The sequence below is a fragment of the Bombina bombina genome, chromosome 6, assembly GCF_027579735.1.
Source record: "Bombina bombina isolate aBomBom1 chromosome 6, aBomBom1.pri, whole genome shotgun sequence".
Lineage (NCBI taxonomy): Eukaryota > Metazoa > Chordata > Amphibia > Anura > Bombinatoridae > Bombina > Bombina bombina.
Genome location: NC_069504.1, coordinates 305,087,385 through 305,106,214, shown reverse-complemented (window position 1 = coordinate 305,106,214; position 18,830 = coordinate 305,087,385).

The window sequence follows — 18,830 nt, the reverse complement described above, 5'->3', positions numbered from 1 at the left end:
GGTTGAGGAATGGATTGAAGAACTCGACAAGTGTACAAAAGTTATAATTTCCTGACCTCTGTCAGAAAGATTTTCATTTCTATCGAGTCTATTATTGTTCCCAGGAAGAGAACTTTTTTCTATGTTCACCTTCCACCCGTGAGACATTAGAAAGGCTAGAACAATGTCCGTATGAGCCCTTGCTTTGTGAAAGGACGATGCCTGTATTAAAATGTCGTCTAGGTAAGGTGCTACTGCAATGCCCCTTGGCCTTAGCACCGCTAGAAGGGACCCTAGCACCTTTGTGAAAATTCTGGGAGCAGTGGCCAATCCGAAGGGAAGAGCCACGAACTGGTAATGCTTGTCCGAATGGTTTCCATTTTGAATGATGGAACTCTGAGGAATTTGTTTAGGATCTTTAAATCCAGAATTGGCCTGAAAGTTCCTTCCTTTTTGGGAACTACAAACAGGTTTGAGTAAAATCCCAGTCCTTGTTCTGCTGTTGGAACTGGGTTTATCACTCCCATTTTTAAAAGGTCTTCTACGCAATGTAAGAATGCCTGTCTCTTTATCTGGTCTAAAGATAAGCGAGACATGTGGAACCTTCCCCTTGGAGGAAGGTCCTTGAATTCTAGAAGATACCCCTGAGAGACAATTTCTAGTGCCCAGGGGTCTGGAACATCTCTTGCCCAGGCCTGAGCAAAGAGAGAAAGTCTGCCCCCTACTAGATCCGGTCCCGGATTGGGGGCTACCCCTTCATGCTGTCTTGGTAGCAGCAGCAGGCTTTTTGGCCTGTTTACCCTTGTTCCAGCCTTGCAATGGTTATCATGCTGGTTTGGGCTGGTGTGCGTTACCCTCTTGCCTAGTGGCTGTAGAGGTAGAAGCCGGTCCGTTCCAGAAATTGCGAAAGGAATGAAAATTAGACTTATTTTTAGCTTTGAAAGGTCTATCCTGTGGAACGGCATGGCCCTTTCCCCCAGTGATATCTGAAATAATTTCTTTCAACTCTGGCCCGAATAGGGTCTTACCCTTGAAAGGAATATTAAGCAATTTTGTTTTGGACGACACATCCGCCGACCACGATTTTAGCCAAAGCGCTCTACGCGCCACTATTGCTAAACCAGAATTTTTCGCCGCTAATTTAACCAACTGAAAAGTGGCATCTGTAATGAAAGAATTAGCCAACTTCAGGGCGTGAATTCTATCCATGACTTCATCATAAGAAGTCTCCTTCTGGAGCGAGTTTTCTAATTCCTCAAACCAAAAAGCAGCTGCAGTGGTTACAGGAATAATGCAAGAAATTGGTTGAAGAAGAAAACCTTGTTGAACAAAAAATTTTTTAAGTAAACCTTCTAATTTTTTATCCATAGGATCTTTGAAAGCGCAACTGTCTTCTATTGGTATAGTTGTGCACTTAGCTAGCGTTGAAACTGCCCCCTCTACCTTAGGGACCGTCTGCCACGCGTCCCTTCTGGGGTCAACAATGGGGAACATTTTCTTAAATATAGGAGGGGGAACAAAAGGTACACCTGGCTTCTCCCACTCCTTATTCACTATATCCGCCACCCTCTTAGGTATCGGAAACGCATCAGTGTGTACTGGGACCTCTAAGAATTTATCCATTTTACACAATTTTTCTGGGACCACCAAAGAGTCACAATCATCAAGAGTAGCTAGGACCTCCTTAAGTAGAGCGCGGAGGTGTTCTAGCTTAAATTTAAATGCTATGGTATCAGGCTCTGCCTGCTGAGAAACTTTTCCTGCGTCAGAAATTTCTCCCTCAGACAGGCCCTCCCTCACCGCCAAGTCAGATTGATGTGAGGGCACTACAGATAAATTATCCTCTGCGTCTGCTTGCTCATTTTATGTATTTAAAACTGAGCAATCACGCTTCCTAGGAAAAGCTGGCAGTTTGGATAAAAATGCTGCGAGAGAATTATCCATTACTGCTGCTAACTGTTGCATAGTAATAGCAATTGGCGCGCTAGATGTACTGGGCATCGCTTGCGCGGGTATAGCTGGTGTTGACACAGAAGGAGAGGATAGTGAGCTATCCTCACTACCTTCAGCTAAAGAATCATCTTGGGCTATATCTTTAAGCGTGATTGTACTGTCCTTAAGCTGTTTGGACGCTATGGCACACTTCACACATAAATTTAATGGGGGAACCACCTTGGCCTTTGAACATACAGAACATAGGTTATCTGAAGGGTCAGACATGTTTGACAGACTTAAACAGATCTTCAATGCAATAAAAATTATTTTTGACAAAAACGTTACTGTGTCTTTAAATAATAAAAGTGCACACTTTATTACTAAAACATCAAAAAACCATCCAATAAACATCCGATTTTAATGAAATTTTCACAACAGTGTCTTAATTCTTTGAAAGGATTGCACACAAATTTTCAGACCAATTAACCCCTTAATGCCCAAACCGGAGCTAATAACAGCAATTAACCTGTTAAAAACACTACAGAACTATGCTACAGCTTCCACTGTGGCCTTTACCTTCCTTAGGGATTATTTTAGTAGGAAATAAGCCTCTCTGGAGTCTTTTCTGATGCCTCTGGACTCCCCACGTGAAGCTGCATGAACTGCCTAAGCAAAACAACTGCACAATTGAGGCTTGAAAATGAGGCCTCCTCCCTCTTCATTTCCAGAGTGGAGGGGCCTTTCTGACTAGAATAGGTGTCCAAATAAGTGCCAGGCGCAAAATAAAACCCCAGAAGTGTTTTAAAGTCTGAAAAAACACCTTATTTATAGTGAAAACATGCTAAAAAGCAATCGATTTAGCCCACAATAGTGTCAACCAGCATAGAGCCCTTAATTTAAGCCATAATTTTATACAGAGTCTAAGAAAAATGGCTTACCTATCCCAGAGGGGATTGCTGACAGTCTTCTAGCATTACTAGGTCTTGTTAGAAAAATGACTGATCATACCTGAAGCAGTTAAGCCTGCAAACTGTTCCCCCCAACTGAAGTTCTCTGGTTTCAACAGTCCTGTGTGGGAACAGCAATGGATTTTAGTTACTGGTGCTAAAATCATATTCCTCTCGGCAGAAATCTTCATCACTTTCTGCTGCAGAGTAAATAGTACAAGCCGGCACTATTTTAAAATAACAAACTCTTGATAGAAGAATAAAAAACTACAACTAAACACCACATACTCTTTACCACCCCCGTGGAGATGCTACTAGTTAGAGCGGCAAAGAGAATGACTGGGGGGGCGGAGCCTGAGGGGAGCTATATGGACAGCTCTGCTGTGTGCTCTCTTTGCCACTTCCTGTAGGGATTGAGAATATCCCACAAGTAAGGATGAAGCCGTGGACCGGATACACCAATGTAGGAGAAACCTGAGTGAGAAAAATATCTAGTATGTATCTAAGTGTTATAGTTAAAGGCTTTAAATGTGTAAGCTTTGAAAGAAACACATCCAAATGTTGTGTTTTTGTAAACACAGGATCCTAAAAAATACAAAACACAAAAAACGGCATTAAATTTGTTCAGGTAGAATAAGGAAAAATTGATAATGCAATATACCTTTAATTAGTTTAGTAGTTAATCCTGCATTTCCCAAGAAAACTACTTTATATAAGCAACTATTAAACATTTACATTCTCGTAGGATCACTTTCATTTTCTTGTGAATTTTGAAATGTATACCTCCAGAATCACAGTAGGTATTTTCAGCAGGTGAGAGTTGTGTGAGTGTAGAATTATCTAACACTATTTGGCTGATGGGTAGTTGCTCATTTGGATTGAATCTGCCGTTTTTAAAAAGATAGATAATTATATCCTGGCTTTTAAATATGGCCCTAAGGACAGACTTTAATAAGAACTACTCCAGGCAAAATCAAATAAATCCATATGTGCCATTTCACACCAACCAAGACTGTAATTGAATAGAACATCTATGAAAATCATTTCTACTGAAAACAGTTTAATAGAAGCATAATCAATAACTGCAAAAGCATTCAAATTGTTGTAAAAATTAATTCTACTAACATCTTTGTTTGCACATGTCATTTAATCCTGTATTTTAAATCTAAACAAATATAGTTTGTTTAACTGGTAATGTTTTGCAAACAGATCATATTTTTAAGTTAGTATCTGAATTTTAATGCTTTACATTTGTAATAATTTATTTTTCAATAACAGGTAATAATAAACGTCTATTGGAATATTTATATACATGAATGGTAGATGAATTGCTAACCGTTTTATTAAATTATCTCTGTATGCTAATCTTTAATGTAGGAACTGACATGCTGTAACTGTAATAACGGTATAATACCTGCTTAGAGGGACATTAAAGTATTTTTATTTTGTTGCATCTAAATGATGATGAACATCTGAATAATACCTGAATAAAGGGATATTAAACTCTTTTTTATTTTTTCATTTTGTTACATCTAAATGATGATGAATAACTGAATAATACCTTGCTTAAAAAGGACATTAAAGCTTTTTGGATTTTATGTTGAATCAAAACAATGGTATTTTAATATAGGTTACAATTTTTTAAAACAGATTTTACGTTCTGAAAAATAAATATTTTTGTCATTAAAGGGACAGTCTAGTCCAAAATAAACTTTCATGATTCAGATAGAGAATATAATTTTTAACAATTTTTCAATTTACTTTTATCACCAATTTTGCTTTGTTCTCTTGGTATTCTTAGCTGAAAGCTAAACCTAGGAGGTTCATATGCTAATTTCTAAGCCCTTGAATGCTGCCTCTTCTTTCAGGGCATTTTGACATTTTTTCACCACTAGAGGGTGTTAGTTCATGTGTGTCATATAGATAACATTGTGCTCATGCATGTGGAGTTCAGGTGAGCCAGCTCTGATTGGCTAAAATGGATGTCTGCCAAAAGAACTGAAATAAGGGGGCAGTTTGCAAAGAGTTAGATACAAGATAATCACAGAGGTAAAAAGTGTATTCATATAACTGTGTTGGTTGTGCAAAACTATGGAATGGGTAATAAAGGGATTATCTATATTTTTAAACAATAACAATTCTGGTCCCTTTAAAGGGACATAAAACGAGTTGGGATAGAGACAAAATATAATATGTACTTTAATTACTTTACCTGCAAATGCAGTGCCTCGTCATTAAACAATCTAAACAAGGGGGCGCATAAAGAAAAGTAATGTACAACAAATAATATCATCAATATGTACAGTGATCTGTGACCCTACAGGTATATAATGATGATTATGGATCAGTACAATGGTCTTTGATCATATGGGTATATAAAAAGAGTCCCAGAGAAGGGTTTATGTTGTACACTGTCCACAATGTGTGGGGAGTGGACCTCCACAGGTCAAAGGGTAATGATGGCTGCTCTCCTCCTCACAGATGATCCTGGGCAGAACTATAAAGGGAAGCAAAAAACAGAGGGGCACCTCATGTGTAGATCAACCAAAATAAGGTGCAGAATATATATCAAAGCCAAAGGGATACTCACATTTGGCAATAGCACCTTTCTCCAGGTATACCGGTACCGGCTGGATCCCAGACTGGATACAAAGCTTGTTTGAAGTAAAAAAAAAGATCAAATCGGAAGACAATAAAGGTGCTAGCACTATGCTCAAGTTAAAAAAAAGATTTATTTAAAAACAGCACTTTAAAAACAAAGAGCAGTGAGTGGAATAGGGGTGTCCAAGTTTTACCCCTATCTACAACGCGTTTCTTGGCTATAACTGCCATTTTATCAGGCCTCTAACACCTAACACAGTCCTATACTATTTAAATCTTTTGAGGGCCAATCACTGAATGCCCCTCCCCTAATGGGTGTGTTAACTATAAATGTATTACCAATAAAATGATCATAATTGATTTATGTCTTCCCAAAACCTCAAAACATAGCATAGACTGTTAAAAACATATTATCCATATAAAACATATATATATATATATATATATATATATATATTTATTTATATATAATGTATATTGACATGTACAATCATAATAAATCTACATGTGATCCTAAGTGCCCATGTCGATAATACCAGGCAACTCTGTGTGTATAGATCTATAATGCCAAATAGTTCTCCCAAACTTGTAATACTTTTATGAAACAGCAGTTATAGCCAAGAAACGCATTGCAGAATGGGGCTGAAGGCTTCCCGGAAACAGAAGTTATAAAGCAGCGGTCTAAAGACTCTGAGGCGGCGGACAGAAATCATCGGATATGATCGGGTTGATTGACACCTCCTGCTAGCAGCCGATTGGCCGCGAATCTGCAGGGAGTGGTATTGCACCAGCAGTTCACAAGAACTGCTGGTGCAATGATAAATGCAGACAGCGTATGCTGTCGGCATTTATCGATGTGCAGCAGACATGAAATGCTACATTTTATACTCTGCAGCTGGTGTAACAAGTCATTGAAAATACATTAATATAAAAACAATTGTACAGTGTACTGTCCCTTTAATTGTGAATAGGTTTTATTGATTTTATTATCAATTGTTTTATTATCAATTGTTGTGATTGGTCTGTAGGCAGATAAGGTAACTTGCAGTAGGAAGTTAGCTTAATGCATAAGATAATTTCACAATGAGTAATTGCTGACTAAAATACCTTTCAGTTACAGATTTATGGTATCACATCAGCAAATGGTCTTGTGGTAACTTTGATTCATCTTATAAATAATAGCTACAGTCATGGGATATTGTTGTTGTTATGCCTTAGTGGTGCCCATAGAAATGACAATTAGCTACTAGGTGTCTTTAAAAAAAAAATGTGATTTTTTTTTTTATATGACATTGGCAAATATTTTTCAGTTTTGTCTTATTTTATGGGTGTTGGGATCCCTTATCAAACGGATGGTCATAAAAATATATGAACATAAAGATTTTTACGTCACCCAATAGCAACTGATAAATTGATTTCCTTTTATCCCATATATCCTTTTTTTGAGTAAATGCACACGTTGGGGTATTCTAATAAATTAAAGATGTGGATTTGTATAATAATAGGTAGCATTTTATCTATCTAGACTAATGAGTTGTTGTTACAAGTATTTTCTGTTTGTATTGTTTAGTTAATATTTACTACATTTAGGGAGTTTGGTGGAGGTAAAATGTGCTTATATGGTTAAAATGTTAATTTACTCTTCTCTGAAATTAGAATCTTGTGTCATTTCCAGGTTCATCTACTATTGTATGGTTGAATATTTTATTCCTACTATCTTTCTTCATAAAGTGAAGATTAAGGGTAATCATTAAGGCCTAGATTTGGAGTTCGGCGGTAGCCGTCAAAACCAGTGTTAGAGGCTCCTAACGCTGGTTTTGGGCGCCCGCTGGTATTTGGAGTCAGTGATTAAAGGGTCTAACGCTCACTTTTCAGCCGCGACTTTTCCATACCGCAAATCCCCCTACGCCATTTGCGTATCCTATCTTTTCAATGGGATCTTTCTAACGCTGGTATTTAGAGTCGTTTCTGAAGTGAGCGTTAGAGCTCTAACGACAAGATTCCAGCCGCCTGAAAATAGCAGGAGTTAAGAGCTTTCTGGCTAACGCCGGTTTATAAAGCTCTTAACTACTGTACCCTAAAGTACACTAACACCCATAAACTACCTATGTACCCCTAAACCGAGCTCCCCCCACATCGCCGCCACTCGATTAAAATTTTTAACCCCTAATCTGCCGACCGCCACCTACGTTATACTTATGTACCCCTAATCTGCTACCCCTAACACCGCCGACCCCTATATTATATTTATTAACCCCTAATCTGCCCCCCACAACGTCGCCGACACCTGCCTACACTTATTAACTCCTAATCTGCCGAGCGGACCTGAGCGCTACTATAATAAAGTTATTAACCCCTAATCCGCCTCACTAACCCTATCATAAATAGTATTAACCCCTAATCTGCCCTCCCTAACATCGCCGACACCTACCTTCAATTATTAACCCCTAATCTTCCGATCGGAGCTCACCGCTATTCTAATAAATGTATTAACCCCTAAAGCTAAGTCTAACCCTAACACTAACACCCCCCTAAGTTAAATATAATTTTTATCTAACGAAATAAATTAACTCTTATTAAATAAATGATTCCTATTTAAAGCTAAATACTTACCTGTAAAATAAACCCTAATATAGCTACAATATAAATTATAATTATATTATAGCTATTTTAGGATTAATATTTATTTTACAGGCAACTTTGTAATTATTTTAACCAGGTACAATAGCTATTAAATAGTTAAGAACTATTTAATAGTTACCTAGTTAAAATAATAACAAATTTACCTGTAAAATAAATCCTAACCTAAGATATAATTAAACCTAACACTACCCTATCAATAAAATAATTAAATAAACTACCTACAATTACCTACAATTAACCTAACACTACACTATCAATAAATTAATTAAACACAATTCCTACAAATAAATACAATTAAATAAACTAGCTAAAGTACAAAAAATAAAAAAGAACTAAGTTACAGAAAATAAAAAAATATTTACAAACATAAGAAAAATATTACAACAATTTTAAACTAATTACACCTACTCTAAGCCCCCTAATAAAATAACAAAGCCCCCCAAAATAAAAAATTCCCTACCCTATTCTAAATTAAAAAAGTTACAAGCTCTTTTACCTTACCAGCCCTGAACAGGGCCCTTTGCGGGGCATGCCCCAAGAAGTTCAGCTCTTTTGCCTGTAAAAAAAAACATACAATACCCCCCCCCAACATTACAACCCACCACCCACATACCCCTAATCTAACCCAAACCCCCCTTAAATAAACCTAACACTAATCCCCTGAAGATCTTCCTACCTTGTCTTCACCATCCAGGTATCACCGATCCGTCCTGGCTCCAAGATCTTCATCCAACCCAAGCGGGGGTTGGCGATCCATAATCCGGTGCTGAAGAGGTCCAGAAGAGGCTCCAAAGTCTTCCTCCTATCCGGCAAGAAGAGGACATCCGGACCGGCAAACATCTTCTCCAAGCGGCATCTTCGATCTTCTTCCATCCGGAGCGAAGTGGCAGGATCCTGAAGATCTCCAGCGCGGAACATCCATCCGGACCGACGACTGAACGACGAATGACTGTTCCTTTAAGGGACGTCATCCAAGATGGCGTCCCTCGAATTCCGATTGGCTGATAGGATTCTATCAGCCAATCGGAATTAAGGTAGGAATTTTCTGATTGGCTGATGGAATCAGCCAATCAGAATCTAGTTCAATCCGATTGGCCGATCCAATCAGCCAATCAGATTGAGCTCGCATTCTATTGGCTGATCGGAACAGCCAATAGAATGCGAGCTCAATCTGATTGGCTGATTGGATCAGCCAATCGGATTGAACTTGATTCTGATTGGCTGATTCCATCAGCCAATCAGAATATTCCTACCTTAATTCCGATTGGCTGATAGAATCCTATCAGCCAATCGGAATTCGAGGGACGCCATCTTGGATGACGTCCCTTAAAGGAACAGTCATTCGTCGTTCAGTCGTCGGTCCGGATGGATGTTCCGCGCTGGAGGTCTTCAGGATCCTGCCACTTCGCTCCGGATGGAAGAAGATCGAAGATGCCGCTTGGAGAAGATGTTTGCCGGTCCGGATGTCCTCTTCTTGCCGGATAGGAGGAAGACTTTGGAGCCTCTTCTGGACCTCTTCAGCACCGGATTATGGATCGCCAACCCCCGCTTGGGTTGGATGAAGATCTTGGAGCCAGGACGGATCGGTGATACCTGGATGGTGAAGACAAGGTAGGAAGATCTTCAGGGGATTAGTGTTAGGTTTATTTAAGGGGGGTTTGGGTTAGATTAGGGGTATGTGGGTGGTGGGTTGTAATGTTGGGGGGGGGGTATTGTATGTTTTTTTTTACAGGCAAAAGAGCTGAACTTCTTGGGGCATGCCCCGCAAAGGGCCCTGTTCAGGGCTGGTAAGGTAAAAGAGCTTGTAACTTTTTTAATTTAGAATAGGGTAGGGAATTTTTTATTTTGGGGGGCTTTGTTATTTTATTAGGGGGCTTAGAGTAGGTGTAATTAGTTTAAAATTGTTGTAATATTTTTCTTATGTTTGTAAATATTTTTTTATTTTCTGTAACTTAGTTCTTTTTTATTTTTGTACTTTAGCTAGTTTATTTAATTGTATTTATTTGTAGGACTTGTGTTTAATTAATTTATTGATAGTGTAGTGTTAGGTTAATTGTAGGTAATTGTAGGTAGTTTATTTAATTATTTTATTGATAGGGTAGTGTTAGGTTTAATTATATCTTAGGTTAGGATTTATTTTACAGGTAATTTTGTTATTATTTTAACTAGGTAACTATTAAATAGTTCTTAACTATTTAATAGCTATTGTACCTGGTTAAAATAATTACAAAGTTGCCTGTAAAATAAATATTAATCCTAAAATAGCTATAATATAATTATAATTTATATTGTAGCTATATTAGGATTTATTTTACAGGTAAGTATTTAGCTTTAAATAGGAATCATTTATTTAATAAGAGTTAATTTATTTCGTTAGATAAAAATTATATTTAACTTAGGGGGGTGTTAGTGTTAGGGTTAGACTTAGCTTTAGGGGTTAATCCATTTATTAGAATAGCGGTGAGCTCCGATCGGAAGATTAGGGGTTAATAATTGAAGGTAGATGTCGGCGATGTTAGGGAGGGCAGATTAGGGGTTAATACTATTTATGATAGGGTTAGTGAGGCGGATTAGGGGTTAATAACTTTATTATAGTAGCGCTCAGGTCCGCTCGGCAGATTAGGGGTTAATAAGTGTAGTTAGGTGGAGGCGACGTTGTGGGGGGCAGATTAGGGGTTAATAAATATAATATAGGGGTCGGCGATGTTAGGGCAGCAGATTAGGGGTACATAGGGATAACGTAGGTTGCGGCGGTTTACGGAGCGGCAGATTAGGGGTTTAAAAAAATATGCAGGGGTCAGCGATAGCGGGGGCGGCAGATTAGGGGTTAATAAGTGTAAGGTTAGGGGTCTTTAGACTCGGGGTACATGTTAGAGTGTTAGGTGCAGACGTAGGAAGTGTTTCCCCATAGGAAACAATGGGGCTGCGTTAGGAGCTGAACGCTGCTTTTTTGCAGGTGTTAGGTTTTTTTTCAGCTCAAACAGCCCCATTGTTTCCTATGGGGGAATCGTGCACGAGCACGTTTTTGAGGCCGGCCGCGTCCGTAAGCAACTCTGGTATCGAGAGTTGCATTTGCGGTAAAAATAATCTACGCTCCTTTTTTGGAGCCTAACGCAGCATTTGATTAAACTCTCGATACCAGAGTTAAATTTATGGTGCGGCCAGAAAAAAGCCCGCGGAGCGTTAACAGCCCTTTTACCGCCGAACTCCAAATCTAGGCCTACGTGTTTTATTGAAGAATTGATAAACTAATGGCACTAGTTTTTATACTATAAGCTGTAAAAAATGATCTAATAATTAATGGCCTTTTATCTTTTTTTGGCCACATGTTAACTACAGGGTTTTGGTTGTTTTGTTTTTCAATAAAAAAGTGGAAGATATACTGTACTTAACCCCTTAATGACGCAAGTCGTACAGGGTACGTCTTACACAAACTGGTCTTTAAAGACCAGCGATGTACCCTGTACGACGTTGGGGTTGAAAGCGGCTGGAAGCGATCCTGGTCGCTTCCAGTCGCTTTCCGGTTATTGCAGTGATGCCTCGATATCGAGGCATCACTGCAATAACATTTTTCCCCATCCGATGTAGAGAGAACCACTCTGTGGCCCTCTCTGCACCGGACATCGATGGCCACAATCGTTGGTGGGTGGGAGCAGACGTGGGAGGCGGGTGGGCGGCCATCGATGGCTTACAGATGTGCAGAGGTGGGCAGGATCGTGGGTGGGGTTGCTGGGGGGTGCGCATGGACGTGCGCTTGCACGGGGGAGGTGGGCGGGCGCATGCACGGGGAGGGAGCGGGTGGGAACTATTACACTATGGAACAGTCTGTTTTACATTTGGATGGAGGGGGAATACAAATTTTAAAAATAGTTAATCAAAGTGATCTGGGAAGGGGTGGGGGTTTAGTCTTGGGGGGGAAGCTACACTACAGAAAAGTGGGGAAAAAATACTTTTTTTTGTAAACTGGGTACTGGCAGACAGCTGCCAGTACCCAAGATGGCTCCCAATAATGTAGAGGGGGAGGGTTAGAGAGCTGTTTAGGGGGGGTTAAGGGAGGTTTGGGGCTAAGAGGGACCCTACACAGCAGCATATGTAAATATGCTATATAAAAAAAAAAAAGATACCTTTTATTTTAGTACTGGCAGACTTTCTGCCAGTACTTAAGATGGCGGGGACAATTGTGGGGTGGGGGAGGGAAGAGAGCTGTTTGGGAGGGATCAGGGGGTCTGATGTGTCAGGTGGGAGGCTGATCTCTACACTAAAGCTAAAAGTAACCCTGCAAGCTCCCTACAAGATCCCTAATTAACCCCTTCACTGCTAGACATAATACACGTGTGATGTGCAGCGGCATTTAGCAGCCTTCTAATTACCAAAAAGCATTGCCAAAGCCATGTATGTTATTGCTAAATTAGAGAGGCTTTAAATAGCCTTTGAATCCCCACATCTGGTATCTTGAAAAAGGCTGTCCAGCCGAAACATGTTGATACCAGAGCACACCTGCACAGGATTTGAGAAGACAAAGTGAATACCAGCTATACCCAGTTGAAATATTCAAGTTCCCACTGAGCGGCATATATTTAACTGCAAAGATCACATTGATAACTAGAAATCTTTTTTCTACTTATCCTACAAACTTTCTACTTATCACAACAACCACATTTCAGCACCCAGATCGGTCACTGACCGACATCTAAGAAACCTGGGAACAACAGACCGGAAAGGCACGCAAAAATTCCACATCAGGAGGTTATCCAACAACCATACCATCGTGATCAGTCACTGACCGACAGACAAGCCACAGAATAGAAAAACCGGAGATACTTAAAAAACATCAGCAAACGGTTAGCACTTAACCGCAACGAAGATCCCACCAAGAAACCCTTAAGAGCGTGATCGGTCACTGACCGACAAAGGATAAGGTAACTGAGCGGCCACGACAACTACCCAAACACTTATATAAAAGTGAATTTTCTCGCAGCAAACAGATAAGCCCACCTAATAAGAGGAATCCAAAGCGGCATTTATTTAACCGCCAGCAGCTCATATAGAACTGCCACCAGCTTGATCTTGAAACTTAATCAAAACACTGGAATAGCGGCGTTTATTTAACCGCAATTATCTCACAAAAGTGATATCAAACAGATACACTTCAAGGTACTAATTTGTATACTTCTATTATAGTGTGATAAAAATCGCACCAACATACGTCTACATTTGATATATAGTTGCCTAAGATAAGATCTCAATTGCATAGCTGAACTTGAAACAAAGTATCCTATATGAACTATACAGCAACTATTGTTTTATCCACTATAAAATTGTATCTACAAACATTCTGTTAGAAATTACAACTTGTGATAAACCCAAAACTGTATAAATTATAAGATTTAAACGTTATTATTTTAATTTAATTTATTTTTTATATATATTATGCACATTTTTGTCATTTTTTAAACTTTGAAGGAATTGTAATATTTTTTGTTTAACTGTACTTTTAGCATCACTACTATTGGGTAAATTTACCATAATCAAATAAAGGATCATATTTATTTCTTAAATAGTTTCGACATCGATTTTTTCCAAAAGAGAATATAAAATTGGGTATTTCTAAACTCAGGACAAAATTTAGAAACTATTTAGCATGGTTCTTTTTGGTGGTTGCAGATGTGTAACAGATTTTGGGGGTCAATGTTTGAAAAAGTGTATTTTTTTCCATTTTTCCTCATATTTTATAATATTTTTAATAGTAAATTATAAGATATGATGAAAATAATGGTATCTTTGGAAAGTCCATTTAGTGACGAGAAAAACGGTATATAATATGTGGGGGTACAGTAAATGAGTAAGAGGAAAATTACAGCTAAACACAAACACCGCAGAAATGTAAAAATAGCCCTGGTCCTTAAGGGAAAGAAATTGAAAAATGGCCTTGGTCCTTAAGGGGTTAAAAACACACACACACATATATATATATATATATATATATATATATATATATATATATATATATATATATATATATATATATTTGTATGGGTAACTTACCAAAATTTACTGGACCTGATGTAATTAATAAATTAAATGAGTACAAAGGTCTAAAAATCACTTCAGCACTGTGGTGTGAAATGGCTCAGCAGTGAAGGGATTAACGTCTAGGAGCAATATTCTTTTAAGTTAATGAAATTGTTGATTGAATGCAAGAAAAAGATATTGGAAACTGTAAATAATAAAATTTAAACTTATGTATAAAGTACAGTCAATTAAAAATGAGCAATATTGCAAAATTTATGACAAACTGTTAGCACAGAGAGCAGAAATGTGGTATGACAGAGGTTATCATCAAAGAAAAATTATTAAGGGCAAATATTTCATCTTTTCAATATCACTCAACTGCAAAGAGGAAATTGGAAGAAAGATGGATTTTCAAAATGTATATAGTGGATAGCAACCTGTGATTACATTGGGAAAATGTAATAGGTGACCTGAGTAGAGCAAATTATTTTAAAATGATTGGTTCGAGGTCTACTTATTTGATTTTAATTAGTGACAATTTCTAATTTGTTTAATGGTGTTCTCTAGTCTCACTGATTCCTGTGCTATATATATATATAGAACCAACTTATTAAAGAATGGAATATTTCAGCTTATATAGAATAACAGAAAATAATTATGATGGTAAAAATGGAGATGCCCTTATAGACTTAGAACATCTAGGGAAGAATTAATTATGTCTATGTAATAAACACTACTAAACAGAGGTGTATAGAAAACGATATAAATTAAATTCATCCAGTGAACCTTGAAAAACACTATGAGGTATAGTCCAACCATTCAGAAAAAATGGAATGAAATCATAGTTCTCAACCAAGCTATATTTTGATCTTTTACCAGCTTTAATCCAATCCATGTAAATAAAAATAAAAAAAATACTGCTCTTAATTTCTTAATTATATTTAGCTTTACTAAGCTTTAACCAACAAGTTTAATAAATTGTATAATGTGGGATGTCTGTAGATACACCATATGTAATTTAATCGGTGATGTAACTGGTGATGTGAAAGTTAATGTTCCATATGACACACTGATGACATTGATTATGACAAGCTTTATTTCATTACTGAAGTAACCATAGAAGTATGTCCATCATGCGACAATATGTATAGCATTCATATAGATACTAAGGGCTAGATTTATTAAAGCCCTATGGCTGCAAGTTCTCACAAGAACTTGCTCGCTGTCATTTATCAAGCAGCGGTCACCAGACCGCCGCTTCCCTAACCTCTTTGCCACCTCTAAGGTGGCGAAATTCAATCTCCTCGGTCTAGTCAGACCGAAGAGATTGACAGCTCCTGCCCGCGTGTGATTGGCTGTGCACGGGCAGGGGGCGGGATTGCACATGAGCGCAAAATTGCGCTCGTGTGCAATGGCGAATACCTGCGGGTACGTGCCCCTGTCCGCCTCAGCTTTAATAAATCTAGCCCTTAGTGTTGAGGATGTATTGTGATGGCAATAAATTAATGTCACACATACAAATGAGTATTTTCCTTGCAGAGTTAACAAAGGGGTTACATGAATAGGGCATTACTATAACCTTAAGAGGTTTGAGTGGGCTATTGTATGTGTCAGTTGTGGGAAACCTCTCAGTTTCTATTTTAAAAAAGAGTACATTACACACTAAAATTGCTTTTTGGGAGCTTTATGTTTGAAAACACATTTTCAGTGGCAGGTTTTTTACAAATGAAGCAATATAGCATTGTGATCACTTGAGAAACTCGGAAACCCAAAAAAATATATGTTCTAATGAATAAGAGCATGGAATTGTTGTACTACAATGTTCCTTAAATGTAGTTTTAAGTTCATTGGGGTTTGAAAGAATAGTCAGGTGCACTGAATCAAATCAGGACACTATTAACACAGTTAAAGAACTGCAAAAAGCCATAACACATAGTTACTAACCTTTCTTTAATGTACTATTTTAGCAAAAAAAAAAACACGGGTGTTTGCGCTCGTTGGGTTTTTCAAGTTGGCACTGGTTTTATGAGTTGACACTATTTCTTCTATTGTTTTATGCCAAACAAGCTATGGTTTCTCTAATTCTTAAAAAAAATGTAACCACTATATATCTATTAAAATATCACACTGTGTCCATTCAGACCTTCACTTCTAAGTTTTTGTGATAAAAAGTGTTCAAATGACTTACTACTGACTCTCTTCTTAGCCCCTAGATCCTGTCTTCCACACCACCCTCTACATAGAATCAGCTTTAAAAAATATCAAATTATTTTTTTAACTATTAAATTACCACTTATCATCACATTTGTTTATACAATTTTTCATTGTGTCATCTACAGTATGTCAAGGCTCTGAATTTCATCTATTTTTTCTCACCCAGTTAAACTCTCAGAGGGCTACATGATCAAAAATTCACTGGGCCAGATGTGAAAAACCACACTGACACTCACATGGGCTGCTCTCAGGGAATTACCTAAAAAAAGGGTCTGTCCCTGCAAGTTGTAAAATGTCTCCCACGAAAAGTAATAGAGCTTTCTCTAGAGTAATAGATAAAGGGAACAGGGAGCATGCTTTAAAAAGTAAATCCTGTAGCCAAAGCAAATCGGTTTACTCTGCTTTCAGCATATAGTAACTTATAATAAACTCTATTTTTGTACACATGTGTTTCTATGAGGTTAACAAGTGTTTGATCTATTATGTCACAATCTCATCTGTGGTTGCCAACCCTCCATTATTTCCAGGGATCTCCCTTATTTGCTAAACTTTTTTACAGTCTTCCAGGCTCCCTTATTTTTCTGCTCTTAGAACATTTTTCTCCCTTTCCCTTTTTTTTACAACATGTATAATCTTCATTTAAAATATTTAGGACAAGATTTCAAATGGCGCACTAAGAGTTACAAGGAAGCAATATTGCGTATATCGTGGTTGTTTGCCCGCGTTAGAAAGAGCGCTTTTATTACAAGTTGAAAGAAAATGTGACTGCATGAGCGTAATCGCGATTTACGCTAGAATAATTACCATGACCTCAGAGCCCTGGCTAACTGTTTCGCAAAACAAAAAAATGTCACAAAACACATCAAAAATACATTACAAAGTACACTTACCCTCATAATAGCACCATCTAATAATATTCTAAAAAAAGATTGCACACAAAAGTTATAAAGGCTCAAAGATATGAGGTCAAAGGGCTTTAACATAGAGATACATACATATACATGTCTAACGATGGATATGTATGTGTATGTGTGTGTGCGTATATATATATATATATATATATATATATATATATATATAAAAGCATACAACAAATTGTACAATATGGAATTATACTTTCCCTTTAAATGTTTCAAACCGCAGCCATCCCACAGTCTCTCCAGGGATCTGTGTAAATCGATCAGGTGTGCTAGATGGAGGTGCTGGTTCACTTGTTAGGTGACTGGGGTAACTCGTATCCCTCTTGTTCTTCCTCTGTTTCTAGGTACAAGGAATTTGTGTTGAGATATCAAATAGCTGCACCAAATAAAGGTGTGTATATACTCACAGTATATATTGCAGATTACCGGCTCCTTCCCAATGCTCAAAAAAACCGATTTCACAGATACTATAATAAAAATTTATCTTTATTTTAGCCCAACACGTTTCAATGGTCCCAGCCGTGTTTGTCAAGAGCAGTAAAATTGTATAATTGTAAAAAAAGTGCTTTACAAACCAAAGCATACCTTACCGCTACACCGGCGGTCTTTAAGTACATGATTGGTATCGCTACCTGCTTCCCCATTGGAGGAGAGCAGGTTTACACTCGTTTCAAAATTAAAAACTTTTCTAAACAACATAAACATTTAAATAAACGTTAAAAACATAATCAAAATGCCTTGGTTTCTTATCTTCATTCATTTTTCTGAGAAATCGTATTTTCGCCGGTTGTAGTTCCCTTTCAGGTAGTATTTGCAATGAGTCCCCTCTCAGGTCTGGTCAAGCTTATCCAATAAAAACAGATTCTATAATCTTACGGCTATAAGCGCCGTGTATATGCAAAAGGATGAGAGAAAGCATAGATGTTATTCACTTGAATCGAAAATAAAATACAAAGTGATCTTTTTCCTTAATTAAAGTTATATATATGATACAACAAACACTTTATGGGTGACATTTATTGTAATTAAACGTTGTTACAAAAAGCGCAACATTTTATAAATGCAAGAGCACACTGCTCACGTGACTGAATCTGTCCACTCCAGTGCCACTATTTTCGGCTGTAACTACCGCATATATATATACAGAGCTATCATATTTAGGTGACCACATAATTTAGATTTTCACACAATAGGGGTTAATAGGTATAATGTAGGTCGCAGCAGGGTCTAGGAGCGGCGGTTTAGGGGTTAATACATTTATCAGAGTTGCGGCAGGGTCTAGGAGCGGCGGTTTAGGGTTTAATAACTTTATTTAGTTGCGGGGTGCTCCGGGGGCGCCGGTATAGGGGGTAGAACAGTGTAGTTAGTGTGAGTGCTTCATGACAGGCTAGCAATAAAGCTGGGAAAAAGCCGAAGAGCAGCGAGATCGGATGAGTGATAACTCTCACAGTCCGCTGCTCATCTCCCCGCGGCTTTATGACAGCTTTATTTGACTTAGGCGAAATTTTTCAGGTCCGTGGCGGCGATGTGAGGCGAGCTTAGGCGGGCGTATTGGGCCGGCGAAGGCAGGAAAGTTGAC